Below are 21,905 nucleotides of genomic sequence, written 5' to 3' on the forward strand. Positions count from 1 at the left end.
AATCTTAAAAAAAAACTTTTTCAGACAAATAAAAATTGAAAGAATTCATTACCACCAGATCGGTCTTGCAAGAAATGTTAAAAGAAGTTCTTCAAGAAGAAAGGGGAAAAAAAAAAAAAAAAAAAAAATATATAAATATATATATATATATATATATATATGTCAGAAACTTGAACCTACGCTTAAAAAAAAGGGAAAACATCAGAGAAGGACTTTTAAAAGGTAAAGTAAAATATTTTCTTTTTCTTATTCTTAATTAATCTAACAAATATTTGTTTAAATTAGTAATATTAACAATGTATCCTGTGCTTATAGCATATGGATAAGTGAAATTAATGACAGCAATTTTAAAAGAATATGGGAAGGAGAAATTGGGAACAATCTGTTATAAGGTACTTGCACTATATGTGAAGTAGTGTAGTGTTACTTGGAGGTGGACTTCAATTAGTTATAAAAGTATATTGCAGGGGGGCGCCTGGGTGGCTCAGTTGGTTAAGCGACTGCCTTCAGCTCAGGTCATGATCCTGGAGTCCCACATCGGGCTCCCTGCTCTGCAGGGAGTCTGCTCCTCCCTCTGACCCTCCCCCCCTCATGTGCTCTCTCTCTCATTCTCTCTCTCAAATAAATAAATAAATAAAATCTAAAAAAAAAAAAAAAAGTATATTGCAGGGGCCCCTGGGTGGCTCAGTCGTTAAGCGTCTGCCTTCAGCTCGGGTCATGATCCCAGCGTCCTGGGATCAAGCCCCGCATCGGGCTCCCTGCTTGGCGGGAAGCCTGCTTCTCCCTCTCCCACTCTCCCTGCTTGTGTTCCCTCTCTCACTGCATCTCTATCAAATAAATAAAAAATCTTAAAAAAAAAAAAAAAGTATATTGCAAACTCTAGGGCAATCACTAAAATTTTTTTAAAGTGAAGAGAGAAAATGGAATCATTAAAAAATGCTCAATTAAAACAGAAGGCAGAAAAAGAGAAGAAAAAAGAAACAAAGAACAAGGGCAATGAATACAAAACCATTACAAGCATGGTAGATATTCATCCAGCTCTATCAATAACCACTTTAAATGTGAATGCCCTAAATACACCAATTAAAAGTAGACTGAGAAAACAAGACCCAACTCTATGGTATCAACAGGAAATCCATCTTAAATATAATGACACATATAAATTAAAAGCAAAAAAAAGCAGAGATGGAGAAAGTTATACAATGCTAACACAAATCAAGAAAGCTGATGTAGCTTTATTAATTTCAGACAAAGCAGACTTCAAGGCAAAGAAAATTATCAGGGATAAGGAAAGACATTACATAATGATAAAGGTGTCAATTCTTCAAGAAGGTGTAACAGTGGGCGCCTGGGTGGCTCAGTCGTTGAGCGTCTGCCTTCGGCTCAGGTCATGATCCCAGGGTCCTGGGATCGAGTCCCACATCGGGCTCCCTGCTCCGCGGGAAGCCTGCTTCTCCCTCTCCCACTCCCCCTGCTTGTGTTCCTGCTCTCACTATGTCTCTCTCTGTCAAATAAATAAAATCTTTAAAAAAAAAAAAAAAAAAGAAGGTGTAACAGTCCTTAATGTGTTTGCACCTCACAACACAGTGTCAAAATGCATGAAGCAAAAACCGATAGAACTACATGGAGAGATGGACAAGTCCACTATTATAGTTGGAGATTTCAACATCCTTATTTCAGTAATTAATACATGAAGCATGCAGAAAATCAGTAAGGATATACTTGACCTCAACAGCACTATCAATCAACTCAATTGAAACTATCCTATATGATACTATGGTGGTGGATACATGACATGATGCATTTTGTCAAAACCCACAAAACTATACAGCATAAAAAATGAAACCTAATACATGCACATTTTTAAAATCATTTAGGAGGTTGGGGGAATCCCAGGAAGGAATGCAGACCATAAGAACAGAATCTAGGTATATTTGTCAAATGTATAAAACAACCTCAGTGAAAGGGATGGAGGGAAAATATGCTAACCCAAAATAATTTTGGAGACGCGTGGAGTCCGTAAGTCTAAAAGGAACTGCACATAACACTGTACTCTTGCTGACCACTGTTTCCCATGTGGGACAGTATTAATTCTGATACTGCTATACATGTACAGCAGAAGTGCACAATTAAGTCAAGGGATGGTGGGCGGTAGAATCCAGGTTTCTCACTGTTGGAGTTGTAGAATGTTGGGAATTCACAGACAAGCAAGGGGAGGAGGCTAGAATGATTCATGGGGAAATGGATTGGATTTGGAGGCATCAGCATGAATGCGTGTTGAGTTTAGGAATAGATACAGATGCTTACATGCAGATATGTATGTATACATGGGTTCCTATACACACGTGTGTCCCTTCTTCTGTCAACTGAGAGGGCCTTGAAGCAACAACAGTGAGTACATCCAGAAGGCAGATCTTGGTTTTTTATACCATTTTCCAGTAAAAGGAACCAGAGCCCCTTGAAGAAATGACCAATTCTGAAGCTGGGACAGGAAATATACAAAATGAACCTGGAGCATCTTATAGTGCCAGAAAGTAAGGAAGTGCTAAAACAAAAACAAACAAACAAAAACAAAAACCTACCTGCATTGATGGGGGCATGTCAGAAGGACACAGGAGACAACTGAAAGAGCTCCCAATAGCCAAAGCTGAAACAATTCATGCAACAAGATTGATTACTACTGGATTATACTGCAAACTACAAATAAATCTCCACGAGTCCACACTGATATAAATAAAGGATTGAACAAATAAATAAATGTGGGAGAAGAGACAAATCTCCCTTGCAGAAGAATCCCAAATAATTTATATAGTTTTCCCCTAGGGAGGGAAGCATAATTCTCCACTCCTTAAGTTTGGGCTGAAGGGTGACATCCTTCTCTACAACTACTATGGAAGCGAGGGAGGGTGACTTTACAATGGAGAAATCTGATAAATACCTCAGCAAGGTGACCAAGGTCAACATCAACAGTGATAAGTCATATTGATACTATGTACCCTTGATAGAATGTGATGAGAATGGTGCATTTTCTCTGGTCTTTTCCCCCAAACTCCAGTCTAATCCTCAGAAAAACATCAGACAAATCTTAACTGAGGAACATTCTACAAAATATCTGACCAGTACATCTCAAGAGTACCAAATTCATCAAAAACAAGGACAGTCTGAGAAACTCTCACTGCCAAGAGGAGCCTAAAGAGACATGAAAAGTAAGTGGGCTAAGACCCTGGGACAGAAGAGGACATTGGGTAAAAACTAATGAAGTCCAAATGAACCAGTCATTAGTACTACGTGCCAGTACTGGTTTATTAATTGTAATAGAACAAAAGAGGAAAGAGTCAGTAACCTCAAAAAGTTCAATAGAAATCAGAGAGAAATAGGGTTGAAAAGAAATGAGCAGAGCTTCAGGGACCTGTGGGGCAATGTCGAAAGGCCATCCATAAATATAATTGGAGCCACAAAAAAAGAAGGAAGAGAAAATGGGGAAGAATAAATATTTAAAGAAATAATGCCCAAGATTTCCCAAATGTAGTGAAAGGCAAAAATTTAAGGATTCAAGAAGCTCAGTAGACTCCAAACAGAATAATAATTTTTAAAAAGTGCCTGAGCACACAATAGTTGAACTGCTAAAAACAAAAATAAAGAGGAAAGTCATAAAAAGAGCCAGAAACCACAATTACATACAATAGAACAAAAATTCAAAAACCACTGATTTCTCATCAGAAACTATGGAGATGAGAAGACAGAAGAACATCTTTCAAATGCTGAAAGAAAAAAACTTTCCTCTTTAACCAAAGAAAGTATCCTTCCAGAATGAAGGTGAAATAAGAACATTTTCAGAGGAAGAGAATTTGTATATAGCACACCTGCCCTGCAAGAAATCCTACAGGAATTTCTTCAGGCTGAAGGGAAATGATACCAGATGGAAACTCAGATCTTTGGGAAGGAATAGAGAGCCTCAAAAATGATGAGTATTTGGTAATTTTTTTTTTTTTTTTATTAAAGATTTTTTTTTTTTTAATTTATTTATTTGAGAGAGAGAGAATGAGAGAGAGCAAGCACATGAGAGGGGGGAGGGTCAGAGGGAGAAGCAGACTCCCTGCCGAGCAGGGAGCCCGATGCGGGACTCGATCCAGGGACTCCAGGATCATGACCTGAGCCGAAGGCAGTCGCTTAACCAACTGAGCCACCCAGGCGCCCCGTATTTGGTAATTTTTTAACTTCTTATTTCTTAAAAGTAGATAAGGCTTTTTAAAGCAAACTCCCATTTTCCTGTTACAATGTGTGTTGACATATTACATATAACAACGATAACATAAAGGATGGGGGAAGTGACAAATGGATGCATATGGTTGCAAGATTTCTACTGTACTTGAAGTGGTAAAATATTCATTCTAAGTAGACTGGAAAAAGATAAGAATGCATATTTTAATCCCTGGAACGACTATTAAAGAAATATTTTAGGGGCACCTGGGTGGCTCAGTCAGTTAAGCCAATTCTTGATTTCAGCTCAGGTCATGCTCTCAGTGTTGTAGGATTGAGCCCTGCATTGGGCTCTGCACTGGGCGTGGAGCCTGCTTAGGATTCTCTCTCTCCCTCTCTCTCTGCCCCTCCCACCCTACTCACACTCTATATCTCTCTCTCTCTCTCTCAAAAATTAATTAATTAATTAATTTTAATACAAGAAGGTATAGCTAAAAATGCCAATAGATAAGTTAAAATAAAACTCTGAAAGATATTCAAATTATCCCAAAGAAGACCCCCCCCCCAAAAAAAAAAAGAATCACAGGAAACAAAAACAAAAGGGACAATCAGAAAACAAATAATAAAATGAGAGACATACATGAACCAAATACTACAATTAAAAGGCAGGGCCTATCAGAATGGATACAAAAGCAAGAACCAACCAAGTGATATTCTTGGGGCACCTGGGTGGCTCAGTCGGTTAAGTGTCTGCCTTCAGCTCAGGTCATGATCCCAGGGTCCTGGAATTGAGCCCTGCATTGGGCTCCCTGCTCAGTGGGGAGTCTGCTTCTCCCTCTGCCTCTCCCCACCGACTTGTGCTCTCTCTCTCTCTCTCACTTCTCTCTCTCTCAAATAAATAAATAAAATCTTTAAAAAATAAATAAAAAATCAAAGTGATATTCTCTAAATATAAAGACACAGAATGGTGGGAAGTAAATGGACATGAAGACAGAGAGAGAAAAAAAGTAAGTATAAAATGCTGAAATCATTATATTAATATTAGATTAAAAAAAGACTTCAAGACCAAGGGTTTTGCTAGAGATAATTAAGATCAATCCATGAAGATAAAAGGGTCACTTCATCAGAAAGACATAACAAACATTAGGGTATTCATATAATAATAAAACTTCAAAATATATGAAGCAAAATTTAACAGAATTTAAAGGGAAAATAGACAACTCTTTAATAGTTATTAGAGATTTTAACTACACTCTCTCAGACCTAAATGACATAGATGATCTGAACAATACCATCAACCACCTTGACCTAACTGATATTTATGGGACACCACATCTAACAACTACAGAGTCCACATCCTTTTCAAGGGCATTCATCAAAATAGACCATATGCTGAGCTATAAAACAAAGTTCAATAAATTTAAAAGGACTGAAATCAGACAGAGTATATCTGACCACAGTGGAATTAAATCCAATAATATAATATCTAGGAAACCCACAGATATTTTGGAATCAAAAAACACACTTCTAAATAATGAATGAAAGAAATCACAAGAACTGAATAATGGTGAAAATATGACATGTCAAAATTTATGGGATGTAGCTAAAAGAGCACTTAGAGGCCAATGTATAGCTTTAAAAGCTTATAAAGAAAAAAGAGAACTATAATAATCAGTGACCTAAGGCTACAAGAAGCTAAAAGAGAAGACTAAGGAAACTGAATAAAGAAAGAAGGAAAGCAATAACACAGAGCAGAAATCAACAAAGTAGGAAACAGTGGAGACAATTAACAAGGCCAAACATTGGCTCTTTGAAAAGATGAACACAATTGATAAACCTGTAGCAAGATTGATCATGAAAAAGAAAACATAAATTACCCATACCAGAAATTAAGGAGATTATCACTACAGATCCTGCATACAACTTTATGCCAGCAAATCCAACAACTTAGATGAAATGGTCAAATTCCTTTGAAAAAAAAATTGCAACTTAATCAAAACTGATACAGATGAAATAGAAAATCTAAATAGCCCTATATTTACTCCAGGCCCAGATGTTTTCATTGGTGAATTATATCAAACATTGAAGGAAGAAATAATACTAAGTTTATAGAAGCTCTTTCAGGAAATAGAGGATAAAGGGAACACTTTTTATTTTAAGGGCTAGCATAATCTTAATCCCAAACCCTGATAAAGACATTGTAAAAAAAAAAAAAAAAAAAAAATCACAGACCAATATCTTTCATAAAAATATAGAAACAGGGACGCCTGGGTGGCTCAGTCAATTAAGCATCTGCCTTCGGCTCAGGTCATGATCCCAGAGTCCCGGGATCGAGTCCCACATTGGGCTCCTTGCTCAGCGGGGAGCCTGCTTCTCCCTCTGCCTGCAGCTCCCCCTGCTTATGCGCACTCTCTCTCTCTCTCTGTCAAACAAATAAATAAAATCTTTATAAAAATATATAGAAACAAAAATTATTAAGATATTAGCAAATAGAATCCAACAATATATTAAAAAGGCCCAGGGATTTATCCCAGGATAATAAAGATGTTTTAACCCTTGAAAACCAACATAATTTATGCCATATCAAAAGAAGAAAGGAGAACATTTAAAACATGATCAATTCAATACATATACCTGATAACAATCTCAGAAAACTAAGAATAAAGGGAATTTTCCTGGGGGCACCTGGGTGGCTCAGTCAGTTAAGCAACCAACTCTTGAGCTCAGCTCAGGTCTTAATCTCAGGGTCATGAGTTCAAGCCCTGCACTGGGCTCCACATTGGGTGTGGAACCTACTTTAAAAAGGGGGGGGGAATTTTCCTACACCCAATCTAAGAAAAACTTGGCTAACCTCATACTTAATGCTGAAATATTGACACTTCCCACCTAAGATTGGGAACAAGGCCAGGATATCCACTCTCACCACTTCTATTCAACATTATACTGGAGGTCCTGGCATTGTAATTAGGAAAGAAAAATTAAATAAAAGGCATAAAGATTGAAGTCAGAACAGCAAAACCATCTCTCTGGCAGATGTCATGTGTGCTTACGCAACAGGACATTCTGTCTGACCAAACTGAGCGGGAGAGCCTGGAAGGCTGAGACCCAACACCGGGGTTGCCAAGAGGCCGGAGCTCGGTCCAGGCGGGAAACTTTGGGGCAGAACTCAGACCCCTCCTCATTGTTGTCAAGGGGTCGTGGGGGTCACCTGGCACTGTCAGCATTAACTAAGCAGTATCGGGGACCCACAGGGCCAGATGCGCTGTCCCTTTGCAATGCAGACAGGTTCAGGGAGCCCTGGCTGTGAGTCCTGACAACGTTGCTACCATTTTCTCCAAGCAGGAGATCAGGAGCCCTGACCTGGAACAGCACGGTTGGCCCAGGGTGTGCAGAGATGGGTCGTTTGCAGACCTGAGCAGAAAGACGCAGGCATGCAGCCCAGAACTTTCATGTGTGTAAAAGGAAGCACATCCTCTCTACCTGGCACCAAACTGCTGGTGGGCCCCAAAACTCTGCAACACATTTTAATCAAGTTGCTGGTATAGACAGAAGATCTACACAACACATTTTTCCTGGGTCCTGCACACAGTGGGACAGCCCTGGTTTCCTAATCTGAGAAGTGGGTGAGCGGCATGCCCTCTCAATGGTGTGAAAATTGCATGAAGGCGAGATGCCCAGCGAAGAGGACACTCAACAAACATTAACCTCTGTGGTGGCTGCTCTTCCTCCAGCCTCCCTACACCTGGAGGCCCTGGGGAGGAGGCAGAACCTCGAGGTCCCTCCAGCCAATCAGGAGAACGCCCCACTCCCCCAACCCACACCATTGCTCCTGCAGTTTCCTTTCCTGAAATGCCCTTCCCCCTCACTGCTTGGCCAAATTCTGCTGCTTCCTTAATGCCTGACTCAACCATGCCTCCTCGGGGAGCTCTGTGCCACCCCAGGCAGGCAGGAAGAGCACTGGCCATCTTGTGCTCTGGAGGCCCAGCCCCCCTCCACCCCATCCACTGTGGTCATTGAGGCACTGCTTAGCCCAGACTATGAGGCCAAACCTGGATTTACAGACCCTGGGCTACGAGATGTTGAGACCATCCCCTACCCCCTTTGGACCCCAGCATTCTCATGGGCACAGAGGGATAAGACCCCATTCCCAGGGGCTTTGAGAGGATGTGGGGGACAACCTGTCCACTTCTGAGGACAGGGCACTCAACGCTTTGTATTATTCTTTCTTTCATCCGTGCTGTGTGCCAGACCCAGGGCAGGCCTTGGGATGAGAATCAGTCACAGCCCTCAGGTTGCTCCTGGGGTGAACATCAACCAGACAGTATCATGAAGCGTGAAAAACACTGGGGGTTCCAAAGAAGGCCTGAGGCAGCCAGGAGGGCTTCCAGGAAGAGATGACACCTGAGCTCTGCTATCTTGTAAACTCATATTTATTAAGCATCGTGCCAGGTACTGAGTTACCCACGTCAGATGTGTTATCTCAGCCATGCCTCCCAGCACCTGCAAGACAGGTACAATGATTACTATCCCTACTTTACAGATGGGAAAACTGAGGTTTAGTGGGGGAAGTCCCTTGCTTGGGTCACACCCATGGTGTGAGTCAGGTAGAAGAAGGTGGGAGAAGTTCAAGGTGGAGGGGACAGAGGAAACAGCAGTGTTGGGAGGGGAAGAGACTGGGTGTTGGGAGTAGAGGGGCCACTCCTGGGCAGTTTGCATGGCCAGAGCATGGGTGGGAGGCCAGGAGTTGTGAGAGCAGGGGCTGAAGAAGGGGCGGGTGGGGGGTGTCAGTCTGGGCACAGGGACAGCAGGAAGCCATAGATGGTGGTTGACAGGAGGCATCTGGTCAGGTGGGTGGTTTAGATAGATGGGTAAGAGGGTAACATCTTAGAAGGGGGAAATGTAGATGTGAGGACAAGGGAGAGGACAGTGCAGGCCTGAGGGCTGGTGGTCTGGAGCCTGGGGGTCACTCCTGGCTCTCAGAGCAAGGATGGGGAGGTGAGGAGCATCTGTTCCTAGGTCTGAGGAAAGCTTTCATTTTCCATCATTAGGACGACACCACCCCCTGCTCCAGACTCGTGGCCACCTGCCTGCGGACACCCCATGGGATGGTGAGTGGGCAGCTCTGTCCTAAACCTGCATCATCCAGCTCCTTCCAGCCTCCTCCATCCCCACCCTCCCCATCTCAGCAGATGGTGCCTCCTCCCTTCCAGGGCTCAGACGCAAACTTGGGAGTCACCTTTGACTTCTGTCTTTCACTTTTACCTTCAACCGATTGTGTAGTTCTGTTGTCTCCTCCATGTCCGAAGTTTACCCCAAATCTAACCAGTCCTCACCTCCACAACCACCCTGGTCTGAGCCATCACTGCCTCTCAGCCAGCCACCTGCTTCTGCCCCCAGGCTCCTGGGAGCATCCTCAAGTCCTAAGTTAAATCACATCACTGTGCACAGTCCTCACCTTATGGCCACAGCAGGGCTGCCCCCAACACCACCATGCCTCCTTGACCTCACCATCTACCACTTTCTTTCCCCTCCGTCAATCACCTTGGTTTGCCTCAAACTCACTGGGCAAGGTCTGCCTCAGGACCTTTGCACTTGCTGTTCCTTGCCTAAAATGTTCTCTCCTGAGACAGACATGTGACTTGTCCACTCTATTTATTCTGTTTAAATGTCACCTCTTCGGCTCTTCTGGGACCTCCCTTCTTATTCACCAACCCCTCACCTGGAGTTTCTTACACCTGGAGTTTCTTCATAGCACTTAGTCTTCACATTGTATTAGGTAATTATTTGCTTATTTCTTCCCTGCCTGCCTTTCTCTCTAGATTGTCAGAGTCCTGATCCTATTTATTGCTGGAACCCCAGTGCCTAGAAGGGGTCTGGCACACAGTAAGGCAGAACTTAAAGTCATTGAATGAATAAATGAATGAATGAATGAATGAATGACGATTGCAGTTGATATTCCTGGCACTTTCCCATCCATAGCATTCTTTCACATCCATGGTTTTCCTGGATCATCATCAGGAATGAGAGGCTCAGAGAGGGTGAGAGACTTGTGCAAAGCCACCCAGCTCAAACGCTGCCCCTGAGTCTATTTGGGCACCCCCCCCCTTGTGGGGTTCTGGATGTGTTTGGTGACCCCAGTGGCCTGTGGAGTAAGGAGAAAAATCATCTCATGCTGGAGGAGGCAAGGTGCTCCTCCAGGGACACTGGGCAGGTGGGCCGTGGACAAGAGCCAGGCTGGAGGTCCCACAGGCCTGAATTATTGGTCCCTGGGCTAGTTGGGTTCCCTGGGTTCCCATTTCCTCATCTGTAAAATGTAAGTTCCTGCATAAGAACAACATGATTAAGAAGAGCAGGCATCACTGCAGGTTCAAGGGCATGGTTTCTGGTGTCAGGCTGCCCAGATCCCCCACCTACTGGCTACATGACCTGGGCAATCTACATAACCACTCTGTGCCTCAGTGATCTCATCTGTAGAGTGGGCATAGTGATTTCTACCTACCTGACAGGGCTGATGCAGGATTAAATAAATTGATACATGAAAGTGCTTAGCATAATGCCTGGCCTGTGATAAAAACTCAGACGTTGTTAGTAGTAATAGCAATAATAATAATAATAAGAGAGAGACTGCACATGGTTTTGTGTGACTGAGCAAGATGGTGCCTGGTACCGACTCCTGGTTAGTTCTCATTAACTCTTGAAGACCCCAGGGAATAACCACCACGCAGATGTTAGTACAGGGGCTGGAGCTCCCATTCATTCCCTGACATGCCCCTCCCTCCTCGTTGTCCTGACCAACCGGGCCTCCCAGCCCACAGGTAAATTATGGCTTGTCTCCTCTGTGGTTCAGAGTAGGAAGCAAGGTGGAAGACACAGGGACTCACCCAAGGTCACACAGAGAGTGCTGTTGGGGGTCAGGATTCATCCTCCTCAGAAAGGCTCCCCTGACCCCTGCCACAACCTGCTCTGGCTTCTCTGTCGTATGCTCATGTAACAGCCTAACCCTCACCTACCAGATCAGTCATCACACCTGTGGTCATGTCTACCGTGTGACTTCCCTGCAAGAGCCAGAGCTATTCATGCAAAATTCCCTGCACTTGAGCCTGCCCAGAGCTGGTTCTCAGTAAATATTTATTGAATGGATAAGCAGATGGGCAGGAGATGGATGGATGGATGGATGGATGGATGGATGCATAGATGGATGGATGGATGGATGGATGGATGGCTGCATAGATGGATGGATGGATAGATGGATGGATGGATGGATGGATGGATGCATAGATGGATGGATGGATGCACAGATGGATGGATAGATGGATGGATGGGTGGATGGATGGATGAATGAATGCATGGATGGATGGATGCATGGATGGATGCATGGATGGATAGATGGATGGATGGATGGATGGATGGATGGATGCATGGATGGATAGATGGATAGATGGGTAGATGGGTGGGTAGATGAGCTCCTGAATGAATGAGTAGATGGGTGGATGGATAGGTGTGTAGATGGACAGATGGACTCCAGTAACAGTGCTCTCCCAGTGACATCTCACTGAGTGTTTCCCCAATACCTGAAAGACAAAGAGGCTTGGATGTTCCCTCAGATCTAAAAGAGACTCTAAAATCTTATGGGTCAAATGCACCTGACCTCAGTGGGCCTCAGCCTCTCCACAGGTGAAGGCACAACCAGCCCGCCTATATTTCCAGATTCCCAAGATGAGCCGGTGCAAGGACAAGCACAGTAGCACCTGGAGAACAGTAAGTGCTGCAAAGAGCTTGTCAGACGATGTCAGCTTTGGCAAGGGTGCCAAGGGCGCGTCAGTGAGCCGGGGCCTGCCAGGTCTGCTCGGGGAGTGTGCATGGGCATGCCCTGCTGACAGGCACTCGTGCTCTCTGACCCAGTCATCCCACTTCTAGGAATGGACCCTAAGGAGGTAATCAAGGATTCCCACAGAGACCTAAGCACAGGATGGCCACCGTGGTGTTGTCCACGAAGGGGACAGGTTCAAGCAATCACCGGCTCAGCCTCCGGAGCACCAGGCACGTCTCTGCCGGGGAATAGTATGCAGCTGTGCAAAGCCAGGTGTTTGAAGAATGGCTCGATGACATGTGGAAATGCTTGAAACGGACACTTGTGAAAAGAATCGAGATAGCAGACCACATGTGGAGTAAGGTCTCATGCCTCCTGGGGGGAAAGAGTCTCCTTTTGAGCATTTGCATGGAAAAAGTCCTAGATGGATATATACCCAAATGACTGGTTGTCTCTAGATAGGGGGGTCGGGGGGGTGGGTTTTCTTCCTGGGAGTTTATCCATATAGGGTGCAGACAAGACGAGTGGCCCTCGATCTCTGACTTTTTCCCCAGGGGCCAAGCAGGAAAGCCCCCGCTCTGCCCTCCCAGAAGCAGGGGTCCAAGGTCAGGTAGCAGGGCAGAGGATGACCGGGCCTCTCTGCCCCTGAACTAGAGACCTCTCCCTCTCCAACCTCGGGTGTGTAAACCTCCAGGCCCCGCCGCATGCCTCAGGGGATGAGATTATGACATCTTGCTCACTTGCCTGCTTTGCTATTTTGTTTTTAACCTTGCACATTTTCTACAATAAGCAAGAACAACTTTGCTGATCGGGAAAGAAGCAGAGCCATGGTGAAGCCAGCCAGGGGCGTTGGCTGGCTCTGGATTTATCCAGACCCCCGCCCCCCTCATGCCTGCCTGTCCGGGGCCTGCTCCAACCTGCACTGGGGCAGAAGCAAGAACCAGCACTGGGAGCCAACAGACAGTGTGGAGCCTGGCTCTGCCCCTTGCCAGCTGAGGGTCATGGAGCTCCTTCCACCAAGACTCAGTTTCCCCACGTATGCAGTGAAGATACTCACACTCAAACACGCAGTGGATATTCTTGGAAGGAAAGAATGAGGGAAGGAGGGCATTCCTGACTCTCCCAGGCCTGGGGGCATAGGCCCATTTCCCAGCCCACCCACCCTGCTAAAGAAAGCTTGCCCAGGGGAGAGGTGGAGGAGAGAGGGAGAAGGGGCATCAAGGGGGGACCCGGATGGGTGGGGGGACAGAAGGGGGAAGGGAGGAGAGTGGGAAAAGGGGAAGGAGGGGGGACAGGGAGGAGAGGGGGGTGGGAAGGGAAAAGAGGAGGAGAGGGGGAGGGCAGACAGGGAGGGGGGGGAAGAGGGGAAGAGGAGGGGGAGGAGGGACAGGGAGGAGAGAGGGATAGGAAGGGGGAAAGAGGAAGACAGCAGGGGGGAAGAAGGAGGGACTGGGGGGAGGAGGAGGGGGAGGGGGGACAGAGAGGAGAGGGGATGGAGTGGAATCAAACTGGAGCAGAGTCACTTGACCCACCCGCCTCCCTACACGCAGGGTGGGGTGGGCTCTAGAAACGGGGGGAGCAGCTGGTTCAGGGACAGAGACGAAGGCGAGATCAGGACCCGATCAGAACGTGGTAGGTGCGTGAGTCTCTGTAATTAACGCGCTGCTGTCTCAATTTATGAGAAATATATAAGACATGTAATTGCCTTTGTATTTTGGACACTCATTAGGAGAATAATAAATGTTATTATTTATTAATAGGGCAATGAATCATTCAGGTTTTTAAATTAAACATTAAAGCGCTCACAAATTAAATGGAAATCAGCGGGCCGGCGTTGATGGAGAGGGCCCTGTGCGCGGACCAGCGCGCCTGGCCCTTTAAGCAGGCGGGGCTGGCGGCGAGGTGACGCGAGGACACGGCCGGCTCGCGGGGACAGCCTGCCTCCTGCCGGCCGCTCGGGGGGCCTGCGGGGCGAGCCGCTGTGGCCGCCGGTCCCCGTGCAGGTGCCCGGCGGCACGCGACACGGGCGGGACCCTAACCCGCGCGCAGGGGACAGTGTGGCCCACAAGCCCCCCCTGCCCCGGGGACAAACACAGCTCCCGCTGGCTCCTCGCTGGGCTCCCAGAGCGAATGCCCCGCAGCGTCCCCAGGGAACGGTGCTGGCATTCCCCCCTTGACCCACCGGCGCAGAGAAGCTCCGAGATGCAACGTGACTGGCTGATCTGGTGGGCCTGGAATTCCAGCCCAGGTGCACGGGGCCCCCAAAGGCTGTTCTCTTGTCCTCCTGCTGTGTGGCCTCCAGTCCTTGTTAGAAGCACATGAACATGGTATAAAGACAGTAAGGTTATTATTTCCTGAGGGCTGACTCTATGCCAAGCACCAAGCCAGATACTGCACGGGCTTACTTCCAGGGGACTAGGCACAGGTCCTTATGCCCATCTCACAGATCGGAAGGCTGAGGCACAGACAGGCTTCAACGACTTGCCCAGCTCAACAGGGAGGAAGTGTGGGAGGAGGTAGAACCCAGTCTTGCCAAGTCAGGAGCCTGAACCCTTGACAGCTCCAACAACAGACCAGTTCCTTCTGGTTCCCCAAAGGAGGAGGGAATGCACCATCCCTACCCCAAACACAGGGCATGGGGCAATGGCTACACCCTTGGTAGCCACCCGAGTTAAAGCAAGGAAATGAGTTGGTATTTACTTAACCAGTGTCTGATTTGGGGCACCCATGTCATTTCCAGCCCCCGCGGTGAACAGCACTGTAGTGGCCATCTTGGGGTTTAGGATTATTTCCCTGGGAAAGATCCCCACAAGCCAAGCTACTAAAACCAAAGGTTGGGACAGTTATAGGTTTGGGATGCAAGTTGCTAAATTGCCTTCTGGTAAGAGGATGTCAACTTACACTCATTTGGGAAGGTCCTTTGAAGAGGGGGGCTCCCAGGCCCCCAACCATGGTGAGCAGCCTCTAGGAGATAGCTCCCTTCTGCAGCCTAGCTGGCATGCTGGGGAAACCTGGGGTGTCTATGATTCAACTTCCGGGTTATTTGTCCCAGGTCTTTGGAGACAGGCAGGAGCCCCTTGAACATGCCCCACTCACCCCCACTCCCTCGGGGGGGGTGAGAGGGGTTGGAAGTGGACTGGCACAGCCACGGGTGGTCCCAGATGCCCTCACTTTGCTCCCACCCTTGCTCCCCGAGTAACCCCAGCCACCCTTTGGCCCTTAAACATGGTTTTCCCATGTTGACCTTCCCCCCATGTCAACTTTCAGGATTCAGTAGATTTGGGGGGGGTACCCTCACCCTCTTCCTCACACCCAGCACGCTCTGCCTCCCCTTCAGATTATTGTCATTGTCATTGCCATTGAGCACTCAGTATTTCCCAGGCCTGGGTCTAAGGCTTTCCATCATTATAACACATTACAGGTAGGGGCCTGCCAAATGTCAGAGCCGAGATCTGACCCCAGAGCCCATGTCCAGTCCACTTGGGTCTCCACGTGTGCCCAAGCACAGCCCCTCAGACATGCTCAGGAAGTATTTGTGGATGAAGAAGTGAATGAACACAGACTGCATTCTCCCCCACCAGGCTGGCAGTCCCTTGGCATGTGGGGTTGGGCTCGCTGTTGGACGCACATCACCCCTGCAGCGAGCTGGGCTGGGACACCGAGCTGCTGAGTGCCTGGAGGGAGTCACGGCTCCTCTCTGGACTCGGACTCCCCACTCAAGCGATGAGGAAAGCAGCAAGCTGTCCCAGCTGGCTGTGCCAACTCATTGCGTGAGCATGGAGAAGGTGGAGCTGGCTATGCCCAGGCCCTGGGGTCCATCCCAGCCTCTTCCCATGTGTCCTTCTGTCCCCCTGGCCCTGGGATCCGAGGTCCTCGATCTTGTCTCAGGCTCCTGATGCCCCAATATCTGGTTTGGAGGAACAGGTTTCTTAGCCTGATATGACTGTTCTCTGCCCCCCTGCCCCATGCATCCCAACCCAGGATGGAGGAACTTCACTCCTGCCTCCACCCACCCAGGTCCCCACCCGGGGAGGGGGACAGACAGAACGGTCCGGGTTATTGCCGTTATCCCTGGGGGCTGTTCAGATGCCAACTCATTTGTTTCACTCTTGCCCCCTCCCTTATTGATCAATGCTGTAACCTAGCTTTGTGTTAAATGACTTGTTCCCATGGCAACCATCAGATACACGCACGGATCTGATGCGCCTGTTTCCTGAGCCAGATCGCCTCCTAAGAGCTCAGAGGGAACAAATCTCCTTTCATATCCGCCGCTGTTTTCTGAAAGGCACAGGATATTGTTCAGAACAAGTCATTTTTAAAAACAATATTAAAAAAAGAACTTAACCAGGTTTCTCAACAGATATAAAGCTGTTTCATAAGGTATGTCACTCTTAAGAAATATGAAATCAGATTTTAAAAAACCTTTGACCAAGTTCGTCTTTCTTCTGAGCCTCTCTCCTTCGGAAGTAAGCTGAAATATGGGCACAGTTGTCTGCGTACATCAGCCACATCACTTACAAAGAGAAAAATGGAGAACAGCCTAAAAGTTCAACAACAGAAGACTCAAATAAGCTGTGGTTCACACACTCGCAGGATATCATAGAGATGTTTAAAATGCTACATAGAAGAGGGAAGCATATGTGTCAGATGATGTGAAATGAAAGAAACAGGATAGAAAACTGTGTCTGCCAGGAGATCATAATGAATGTAAACAAACCTAAACGATGCAGGGAAAACTACTCAGAGAAAATACACACACCAAAATGTTGACAGAGCTGTTGCTTGTTGGTGGACCCGTGCTAATTTTTTCCCTTTCTTCCCTTATTCAGCAGATATTCCCAGAGCACCTGCTTAGGGCCGGCCCCCGATCAGAGCGCTGGGAGCGCTGTACTTATTTCTGCTTCCTGTAGTTTCCCAGATGTGTTTAAGGAAGATGTGTTGCCTTTCAGTGGGAACATAATACTTTTTTTTTAAAGCCAGGGTGCATGTTTCATCCATCAGGTTGGCAACAAAGTAAAGACATGTTGGTTGGTGAGGGGAGGATGTGGGGACGCAAGCACCCTGCTGATGGAAATCGGAATTATAGCTACCTGTGTGTTGGGGGGGGATTAGCTCCCCAGAAAGGCATCCCCAGGGGAACAGTCCCGTTCTCCAGGTCATTTGGGAGTGAGGCACCCCCAAGTGGACACGCTTCTTTCCCGGGAGGCCTGCACCTCCACGAGCTCCCTCGGCAGTGGAGGAGGAGGAGGAGGAGAAAGTTCTGGAAACCAGGCACCAGCCAGAACAGATGTGGCACATGGAGTCTCAGGGTGGGGAGGCCCCAGGGGGAGATGGGTTTTGGCAGGCTTCCATTCCAGCCTCAGTTACCTCCGTGTTCCAGGGCATGTGCCTTCCCCTGTCTGGCCTCCGTTTCCCCATCCGCATATTGAGGCTGCCAGGGAGGATTAACCGCATGACAGGCCTCCCCCCCACCCACCCCTGCCCCAGGGCTTTGTTTTTGTTTGTGTTGCTTTTTGCTTCCGAGATGGAAACAGCAATAAAAGTTGCCTCATAGTCACCAACAAGCTGCGAACTACAAACTATGATCTCCCTCCTCTTTGCCTGCAGGCCGCTCAGGGATCTGGAGAGAGGGTCTAGCAGTAGGAGGTCTCTTGGGCCCGGATGAAGGGCTTTCCCTGGGGCGGGGGGGGGGGGGGGGGTGTCAGCTCTTGCCAGTGACAGGGACATTGTTTGGTTTTTATAGCCAACAAATGCCCCAGCTGGGCCTTTTCTAGTTTTGACATACAAGGTTCGGGGGAGAGAGTTCATTTTTATTCCCAAGCCTGTCCCCTTCTCCTCCAGTCCCAGATCCGAGGACCACCGGCTGCCACTCCAAGCCCCTGTCCCCTCAAACCTGCCAGTGGGGGGACCCCCCTCCCCCGGGTACCCATTTTCATGCTAGGTTTATTCAGCTGCTCTAGGTTATTTGAAAACATATAAAACCTTTTCTTTTAAAAAAGCAAAGTCCCATCTTTAATAAGAACCCAGTGTTTTCTTAAAGAGTCCCAACGCAACATCTGCAGGAATTTTCCAGACTTGAAAAGAGACAAGAGAAGGAAAAAAAAAAAGGATCACCTCTGGTTTCTGAGAGAACATGCATAATCCTGGCTGGATTCTAGATTTAGAGCAAGGGGGAAGCAGGGCAGGGAGAAAGATTCGGCTTCTGGGCCAGAGCTCCACCCTGGATTTCTATTTCCTAGGGCAACCCTCCTGGGCCTGACCGTGCTGGAAGGCTGTGATTCAGCGGACGTGAGCCCCAGAGGGGATCGGCGTGGGGGCCAGGGAGGGACAGCAGGTGGACAGCAGGGGCGGCACCTTCCTTGAGGGAAGGTGGGAAAGAGATGGTTCTTTGAGGATTTGCCAAGTCTGTTCCACATAACTGCATGCCAAGGACCCGACCCTGGGCCTGGGGGTGCCCGGTGTGGACCTGACTCTACCCGAGAAGGTGCTGCGGGCAGCAGGATGTGTGGGTCCCTCTGGCCTTCCTGGAGGGCTCTGGCACCTCTGACCCCAAGCCTTAAAACCTAGGGTGCCCGTGGACCCAGCAATTCCACTTCAAAGACTTGATCACCAGAAATAAATAAAGGCGAGCAGGATGATTTAGCTACTCCTGTGAGGATTGCTACAATGTTATAGCGGGGTGAAGTGGTTCTCTGTGTTGACAAGAGCCTGAGCTGAGCAAATGGTAGTTCAGCCAAACCCTGGAATAGGAATAAAAATATTGTCATAGCTGATACCAAGAAAAGGTGCTCTCGCTAAACCGTCCAGTGAGAAAAGCAGGTTACAAAGCACTGTGGACAGTATGCCACCAATCACGTTCAATAGCATAGAGGAGATGTCTAAATCTCTATCGGATTGATATGTAGGCATAGGAAAAGGTCCACACCAAAATGGAACACTAGTCTTTTCTGAGTGGCTTCTCTTCTCCAATCCTCTGCATGTTCTGCTGTTTCCCACAATGAATGAGTGCCTCTTCTTATTTTGGAGCATGGCCTGGGAGACAGACTGCCTGGGTCTCGCCCTTCCTGTGTACCCTTGGGCAAGTTACTTAACTGCTCTGTGCTTCGATTTCTTATCTATAAAATGAGGATAGAACCTTCCTCGTGGGGTTGCTGAGGTTAAAGCTAATATATGCAAAATGCTTAGCTCACTGCCTAGAAGATAATAAGTACCCAAATGTTAGCTGTTTTTATTATTCACTTGTTTTTCTACATATAAACATGTCATTGTGCTCAGTGCTAAGAATCCGGCAGTGACAGCTAAACTCCAATAGAGACAGACATTAAACCAACACTCATGCACAATTAATTCACTGCAGTTAGGAGCAATGATTAATTCATTACAGTTAGGAGCACTGCTGTGCAGGCACTTCGAGAGTACTTATAAGGGAAACTTATTGAGGATTTTGACCATTTTCTTAAGAGCAGTGGGGACATTGACGTTGAAGGGTTTCAGGCAAGGTGATGAGATCAAAAAGGCATGGCTTAAAAACTCACTGTGCCCTGGGGGAGGCAACTTTTGAGAAGGTGCTCTGGGGTGTGTACCAGGGAGAGGAAGCTTCTGGGACTCCACAAAGGCAGATGGAGCCAAGTGGACAGAGTCCAGCACCCTGGAGGTGGTAGGGTCCAAAAGCCTTGAGTGATGTCTTTGGAGGAACTGGGGAGTAGGGTGTTGGGTGACCCCAGGCTTCCAGCTTGATGAACTGCATGGATGGTCCCCAGATATAGGGGACACTGGGGGAGGAGCAGTTTTGGGGGCTGCAGAGTGCTGGGCTCGGGAAATGCTGAGTTTGAGGTGGGGAGTGTGCAAGGGGAGAGGTCCTAGAGGCAGGATCCTCTGCAGTTGCTCTAAAGTCAGGACCCCACAAGAGGCCATGTACGATCACCACTGCACAAAGGAGAAACCCCGGGTCTGGGATGGTGGCTCACCAAAGCCAGGAGGACCAAGATCCAAAGCTGGGACATCACCAGAGCCCATCAGGGAGAGAGCAGAGCCCAGAGAAGGCAATGGGGCCCTTCAGACACGGAGAGGAACCCAGGGCTTGGCAGGGACAGGCTCCAGGCGTGCGGGTGAGCTGGGCTCCAAGGGCCTCTCCCCAGGCCTCTAAGCCATGCAGACACACAGGGCAGCGCAGTCCAAGGGGGTCCCTGCAGGTTGGGACCCCCGGCTGCCTCCTTCTAAGATGAGCATGTGGTCCTCATCCTACCTGGCTCTGAGGCCGTCTCTGGCAGCTTCTCCCCCAGAGCCTCCCATGGATCCTTGCTGCCTCCTTCTGATGCCGCCAAAATGTCACCGGCTCCCACTGCCCTTGCCTGACCGTCATCATGGGAGCAGTCTCCCGGCTACCCCTCCCCTGCTCAGTGGCCTCCCGTGGTCCTCTTTCCGCCCTCCCTCGGGGGCAGGAAGCCCAGGAAGCCAGGGACTCTAACTGTCCCGGGTGGTACTGGGGGAGGGACAGTGCCTGGGACATGGTAGATGCTCAGCAAACATTTGTGGAGTAAAGGACTGGAGATATGTAAGGGAAACAGACATTTCCAGAGAGAGGGAAGCTGGAAAGAAGCAGCCCACATTGTTTTCAGCACTTCTCTCAGGGGGATTATGAGTAATTTTCTGTTCTAACTTATACACACCAGCACTTTCCAAATTTTCCACAGTGAACTGGCATTTCTGATCGACTCAGAAAACATGGTTGTTCAATCACTGTTTTTGGATGTGCAGCAAATACCTGGATGCTCTGGGGAGGGAACAGGGCCCCGCTGTAACTGTGGGAGGTGAGAGGGGGATGCTCATGGGAGTGGGGCGGGGGCGGCCTGCTCCTCTCCTGCCTACAGGGGTCTGCCTTCCTAGGAGGAGTCCTCCTCAGCCTCCTGGGGGGGGAATGAGGGGCCCTTCCCACAGCCTTGTTCTGTTGAAGGCGGCATGGGCACTTCTAAGCCACCCAGAGCTGGCCTGTGCCCAGAAATGTGGGCCCCTCCCCCCTTTCCTGGTGACTCGTTTATGTGGTTTTGTTGTTGTTGTGTGTGTCACATATACAGACCCAAGAGGAAGGACAAGGAAGGACGAGACCCAAGAGGAAGGACAAGGAAGGATGCAGCACCTTTCCCCCCGATTGCCCAGGGCCCAGCATGATGTCTCCTGCGGGGAGGGGAGCCAGGTGGGGCGTCGCAGTTAAGGGCATGGACCCAGGACCATCCTGTCTGCCACTGGGACGTCCAAGGCCTTCCCCCCCCCACCCCCACCTTCCAGGCCTCCTTTTCTTTAGACGGGACTCCCCATCTGCCCCTCCTCACCTGCCCCTCCCCACCAGCTCGGAGTGAGCAGTGAGCATTTTCTGCACCAAATGTTGCTATTCTCGGTGAGGTTTAGGATAAAGTGGGTGGACTTGCATTGGCTTCCCCCAAACTCCCCCTTCTCGGGGCTTGCGTGGCTTCACATTTTGGCCCAGCCAGTTTGGAAGTTGTTGAGGATAACGTATGTCCCATGGAAGGACATTGACAGGCTCTGAGACAGCCGTGACAAGTTAATGAATTCTGCCATGGTCACCCAAGGCACGCGTCCGGGCCACACAGCCCGCCTGTCTGTGTACTGACCTTTAAAGGTGAGCATTTAATACCCACGATCACTCATGGTCTGATCGAATGTTCGGAAGATGAAACCTGTCTGAAAGAAGACTGATCACTCATTCCCCTCCCCGCCCCCACACGAAAACACTGTCATTCTTTTCTGAATCATAATAAAACTTTGCAGAACTGTTTGGTTCTCTCCCAGCACTTACTGGGAAAACTGAGGCACTTTCAAAGGCCAGCCTGGCAGGGCTCCTTCACCCAGCAGGACCCACACCAGCTACCTTTTTGGG

Source organism: Phoca vitulina, unplaced genomic scaffold (assembly GCF_004348235.1).
Source record: "Phoca vitulina isolate PV1807 unplaced genomic scaffold, GSC_HSeal_1.0 scaffold7, whole genome shotgun sequence".
Taxonomy (NCBI): Eukaryota; Metazoa; Chordata; class Mammalia; order Carnivora; family Phocidae; genus Phoca; species Phoca vitulina.